The sequence below is a fragment of the Marmota flaviventris genome, chromosome 4, assembly GCF_047511675.1.
Source record: "Marmota flaviventris isolate mMarFla1 chromosome 4, mMarFla1.hap1, whole genome shotgun sequence".
In the NCBI taxonomy this organism is placed as follows: Eukaryota; Metazoa; Chordata; class Mammalia; order Rodentia; family Sciuridae; genus Marmota; species Marmota flaviventris.
Window position 1 is genome coordinate 134813640 of NC_092501.1, and position 6654 is coordinate 134820293.

Sequence of the window (6654 nt, forward strand, 5' to 3'; positions counted from 1 at the left end):
TGCAAATGAGAAACTGAAAATTTTATAGAGCATTAATTAAAAATGCCTCAGAATCAGCACATAAATACTTCTGGAACCATCATCTCTATACCAAAAGGCACTGATTAAAAGCGCATACTATTAAACAACAGTTATATTCTAGACTTTTCCTGTTTAAATAGCGTGTCAGATGTCCTCATTATCTTCTAAGAGGCTTCCCAGGACCCTTGCCAGTCATGCTGTAGCAAGACAAAAGTACTGGGAGTAAGTACTTATTCATTTCTGTTAATACTGCTTCTGAATGAGACAGTGAATTAATGTGGAAATGGTAACTGGTACAATGCCTGGTACCAAGCAGTCCTCCAAGAATGGACTCTGTCTCTTCCTCCTTTCCTCTCCATTTAAACACAACTCATTCTCATCTCCAAATTCTCCTGCTAAAATATTTTAACTACATAAGATTTAAGTTGAAAGTCAGTGTTTTGGCTCCTTTTAATTTTTTTTTCAGATTTTTTGTGATAGATTTAATTAATGTAACTAATCTAATATAAGCTAGTTACATGTTACCTCTATATTACGATGAATGTACTATTTAATCATAAAATTCAAGTAAGAGAGGAAGGAGATTAATTTTTCATCATTTCTTCCTGGGTGACATGCACTAACCTTGTATTTTCACTAACATTGCAATATATACTAATATAACATCTTCCTTAGTCAAATTGGTCTATTTATTTTCCTCCCAATTTTCCATGCCTTTGCTCAGGTCTCTGTCTTGAATGATTTGAAACCCATGTTCCATGGAAAATCCTCGGAAACCCAAGGTATGGCTCTACTTTCCACTGTATTATTAACAATCTTCTTCCACAGACTGTGTACCAAACAACTCTATATCTTATTTATTTTTGAAAAAGTTTTCTCTATGTATCATTAATTATACAGACAACTGTGAAAAAACAATTGTGCTATTGATTCTTTCATTAACTAATACTTGATAGCCCCCAAATCCAGAAACATGATTGAAAAAGTGTTTATCTACTTGTCTATTCCTCTTAACATGGGCATTAGACTGAAAGTTACATAAGATTTCAAGGAGGATATTCGACAGTGTGGAAACTAGATATAAGCAGCTGCTTGAATGAATCCAACTTTCTGCAACAAGATTCTATGAAACATTTTTGTGAAATTGAGCTGATGCCTCTGTGTTTTGATCTTGATGTCTGTATACAAGATGTCTAAGCTATCATATTTCCCTGAGGAAAAAGTCTAGTATGTAACATCTGGAGGACAGCTTGGAAAAGCATAATACAAAAACTAAGATTCCACAAGGGAATATGTTTAAAAGCATGAGAAGTTGTCTTACTTCAAAGTCTCTTCCTGTTTCTTACAGTTGATGATCTTTGAGGCTGCCTGCATTTTAACACATCATGCCCCAGGTTTTAAGTCAATTTCCTCTGTAAGGCAATTAGTCTCAGACAAAAAAAAAAAAAAACAACTTGCCAATTCATTATTTCCTTCCTCCTTTTTCAAGAGAATAGTGGTGGTGAAAATGATATCATGTTAGAAGTTATGTTCAGCAGACTCTACACTAGTCTTTATTTTTAGCCTTTATTCTTAGTTTACCAAATAATGAGGTAAGTCTAGATACGATATCCCAATGTTTTACTGCCATTGGTGGCCCCATACAAGTACATGTCTTAAAATTCTTGAGCGTTAGTTCCAGTATAATAACATAAATGGGCTTGATGAAATGGGGTCCAGGTCCTGTTTCTTGAATTAGTATTTAGAACTATCCACAACTGCAGAATTATGTAATGGAATGGGATAAACTGTAACAAAATAGAAAAATGAAACAAAATTCTTTTCAGAGAAGGTTCCTATACCAAAATAATAAACAACTTACGCTGAAAATAATTATCTGCCTCACCGAAGGCCTTGAGGGAGTTGGTTTGTGTAAGAAAGGGTAGAGGATTTGAGGTTCCGGAGAGAAAAGTCTGGATGACAACACAAAAGAATCAGCATGAGGGGCACAGAAGGAGGGTGAGGAAGAACAGCACTGGAAGAATGATAAGGTGAGAGTTTGGAGTAAACAGAAATATTTAATGTGGGAAAGGGTTAATGGTGTGTTACAAGGGCCACCCTCTCTCTTCTCTCAGAATCTTCATTTAAATCTATATCAGTTTTAGTTTAGGGTTGTGTCTGAACAGACTGGAAATGAGAAGACACGGAAACATCCCTACTTAGCTATGGAAGGAGGAAAGATCCAGCCTGTGAATGCAGAAATGAGGCTGAGAGAACCAAACATGGACAACAGAGAGAGGAAAACATATCTGACCAATCGTCACAGCCTTATCTTCCTTTGGATACATGAATCAAGCCTTATTGTATAATTCTCCTATAAACATGCGAACTTTTCAAAGGCTCTAGAAATAGCTAAAGAAGTGAAACCTCTGAGGGCTAGAGTCGTTACTAAGAGTTGTGGATTATATACTAAGATTTACCCAGATTGGATGTAGAGAAAGAGAACACACAGAATCATTTGGCAATTTGACCCTAAAATTTGGAGGAACAGGAGTGGTGTTTTTGCACACAAAGCACTGAATTGGATTAAACGCCATCTCTAATCCCACATGTGTCTAATTAACACAGTTCTGAAAGAACTTTATATTGTATAGTAACACATGATTTTTTTAATTATAGACCTCAAATAAATATGAAATGCATTGTCATTTGCTATTATGCTCTCCATCACAAATTTTGGGGGACAAACTTGGATTTATGGATACTATATTGATATAGGAAAAGTTATTTTAACTACATCAGTGCAAACTAGGATACAATAGCTCACTTTTTCCCAAAATATACATCTATACAATGATTTATTTCATGTCCAAAATTATTAAGAAATTTATAAACATGATTTATCATCTTAGAAGAGCATAGATTTGGGTAAATAGTTATATTGCCACCCAGTATGTCCTCATATTCAGCAAGCATGTAGATAATATAGTTCACTTAAAATTCTTTGTATTTTCAAAGTTTTAATTGGCCTTTTTCTAAATATATAACCAGGAAATTAAATGTAACTTTAAAGCTAATGATTTTTCCTTTAAGAAACAAAAACATAGCCAGGCACGGTGGTGAACACCTGTAATCCCAGTGTCTTGGGAGACCAAGACAGGAGGTTCATGAGTTCAAAGCCAGCCTCAGCAATGGTGAGGTGCTAAGCAACTCAGTGAGACCCTGTCTCTAAATAAAATATAAAAATATAGCTGTGGTGTTGTGTCTGCCGAAAACTAAAAAATAAATATTAAAATTCTCTCTCTCTCTCTCTCTCTCTCTCTCTCTAAATATATATATATAGCTGTGGATGTGTCTCAGTGGTCAAGAACACCTGAGTTCAATTCCCAGTACCAAAAACAAAAAAAAAAAAAGAAAAGAAAAGAAACATTTAATAAGTTTTATATGCTAACTACAATATGTCTTTTAACTATAGCTATTAATAGAATTAAGTTGTAAATAATTAGTTAAGGAAAACAACATAAAACCTAGTTGCAAGGTAATTATTTTCCTCAAAATAAGAATATGTGTTATAATGATATGACTTCTTACTGGCTATCTGCCAGGGCACTAGGAACCCTGCTAGGTTCTTTTCATAATTTTCATTTAAATTTCAACCTTTGTCCCTGAACATTATTTATTCTCATCTTATGAGTGAGACCATAGAGATTCAGAGATATCAGGTAACTTGCCAAACATCACAAAGCAAGAGGGCTGAGATATTAAATCAAATCTAACTTCAAAACTCACAGCCCTTCCAGTGAGCCAACTTCAAGAGGATATGAGTTCAGTGTAGTTTAAAATAATCTAGTTTTAGATTAAGTAAAAAAAAACTTAAGATAATATTATTCCACGTACAATGAAGCATGGATGCATATGCAGCACCAGATGTGGCTTAGACTGAGGAAAAGCCAGGAGCCTTCGAAGGGGAACTGAACAGTTTCCTTAAGTGTTCTAAGGGCTAATGGGAAAGTATTTGAAGCACAGTCAAAATGCAAAGGAAAACTTCCCTTTCAGTGAAAGTTAATGATGGAAACAACAGGCAAAATAATTGACCATTTCTGCAGAATTCAGTGTTTACTGGCATCTTTGACAATCTCATTTCAGTGACTGGTTTTGGTTGGTTTGCTTGTTTTTGCCTTTTGTTTTTTTCAAAAGGTTTATTTCTGTTCACAAAAGTCAACTTAGAAAATTTGTTTCCAAAAGTATTTCTCAAGAACAACTTTAAAAAAATTGTATTAATTTTATAAGGTTAACACAATTTAAAATAAAGTTAACCGTTGTTAAAGAGGTGCATTTAAGCATGATGGCTTTGAAGCTGGGGGGCTGAGCTGTGTGTTTCCATGTTGTCAATCTGCTCTTTCTTCATGCATGCACATGTACAAACCACTCAGAATGTCTTTTCTTTTTTCAATTTTTTCTTCTTTCAAAGTTCAGTAAGACTATAGCTAAAACATGGAGTTAATAATATAAGTCAAGCCAAGCATACATCTTTGTATGAAAAATTGAGATAACCAAGGTAGCATGTGTATGCCTCAATTATCTGGATTCTCTGGTTTTTATTTCATTCTGCAAAGAGACACTGGTGGAGTCTCTGGGACACTGATCTCACCTCTTAACTTCCTGGGAAAAGTTGTGTTGGAAGAGGCTCCTTTGCAACATCACTTGCTTATTTATAAAGTGCCAGTGAGTCTCCCTTAATACTTAATATGGGAAACAAAAATAGGCACTGTGTAAAATACTTAGGTGAAACAAAGAAACAATTGTGGGTTATTTTTTTCCTAGTGTTTCAGACAGCCTGAATGAAAATTACATTCTTTATACTCATAGTCACTGAAACTCCAAGATGAATAAAGATTTAGGAAATAAAAGATTCACAAATAAACAGATTTCACATTCACTTAAGAAATCTGTTAAATACTATCTTGGACATATAAATAATATTCTGCCATAGAAGTTTCAAATTTCCTTGATGCTATTACAAAAGATAAAACAAAATAGCCATAATCTTTAAACAAAACTATATGAAAATGTAGTCAATGGAAAGAGAAAACACATTTCCTGATAGACTCAACAGAGATTATCAGTGAGCAGAAAGGAAAGACATTTCTAACTAAGTAGAAGTTGATTTGAAATAAATGTAAAATCAGTTTAAAAGAAAAAATTGTTATTGAAGATCATAGAAAACATTTTATTATCAACAAAAATGTCTTGGCTTGTGAGTTTTAATTGATGATCCTTCTATTACAAGTCAATTATATGCTATGGTATTTAAAAAAAAAGACTTTCAGAAGTGAAGAAAGAATATAATTTATGAAAGTAAGAAAAATTATCACACTATCATCCCCATTTGCTCTGTTTCTTAACATGATAGAGAATTAAACACATTGTGGAGCAGGGACCTCAAATATACCGTGCACAATCTGGTCCAAGTGTCCTGCCGAGTTGTAGCAACCTAGATACGATGGTATCATTGTGAAACAAGTGGTCATGTTATTCAGTTCTTTTGCTTGTAAATGGAAAAAACAATAAATGAGTAAAAAGAGACATAAATCCAAGTAAATGAAAAATCCAAGTGGGGAACTAGTTAGGTACAGTAGATTAAGAGGTTTAAGTTAAATGTCATCATGGATATCCATGTCTGATCTTTGGTCTGTTTTATGTCTAGCTTCTTCCTGAGGGGGCTTTTGATACAGGAGAGCCACAAGGGCCACCAAGCTTACCAGAGTTTGGAAATCACAGCGAGAAACTAAAGCAGCTCATGCTGTTCCATCTTGCATTTGTGAATCATAATTGGAGAACCATGAAAGATTCACAAAGTGGTCATTTCTTGGGCCAGTCACCACCAACAGGAGAAAGGATGCCGTGAGTGACCTGCTGTGGGATTCCTGTCTACTCCTAAAAGCCCAACAATCATACTTTCATCAGCAGAATCACTCAGAGTGGAAATAAAGGCACTAAGGAGCTGTGCAAGCAAACAAAATAAGTTGAATTAAAATGTGGTGAAGCCCCTGGCCCTAAACAGGGAAAAGAATAAGTTCCCTGTCCCTTGTTTCGCATGTGAAGGCGAGAAAACCACCGAAGTCTGAATTAGCCTTGTGGGCTTCCACCGAAGTCTGAATCAGTCTTATGGGCTTCCTGTCTATTTGCCCTCACAGAGAGCCTGGGACAGATTGTACCTACTGATTAGCTGGCACAGCTGAGCCTTGCATGAGCACCCTGCAAAACCAGACCTAGTTTGCTTAAAGCTGCCTGAAACCGCTTCCTGCAGTAAAGAATGTGTGTATGTGTGTGTATGCTTAACCCAGAGTATGGGAGGATATATAAAAGGGGGGGGAAAAATAAAATCGCTCTCTCCTGGATGAAGAACCTTGGTGTCCTGTGTCTTTTAACCTCGCCGTCCCTCGCCGGACTCGGCTCCCTTGGCCGGACGCGGCATTAAAAAGGATGTGCACCATGGTTCTTTGGAAGTCAGTGCCTTTCTCATTGTTGAATATGTTTGAGCAGGAGTTTAATAACAACTTGTCAATGATAAAAGCCCACATCTGCCCTTAACAACTAATGGACTCTGAACAAGATATCCCTCATTTACTAAATCAGTCAACAGATAAAACA

At 35.6% G+C, this 6654-nt stretch overlaps 1 long non-coding RNA gene across 1 annotated transcript; it reads left to right on the forward strand.

Moving 5' to 3' along the window:
* The first annotated feature begins 25 nt into the window (after positions 1 to 25).
* Positions 26 to 6408, forward strand: LOC114087464 (uncharacterized). The gene is made up of 3 exons (XR_003581827.3): positions 26 to 243; positions 746 to 803; positions 5708 to 6408. It is a non-coding gene; the product is annotated as an uncharacterized lncRNA (long non-coding RNA).
* Positions 6409 to 6654: the final 246 nt, after the last annotated feature.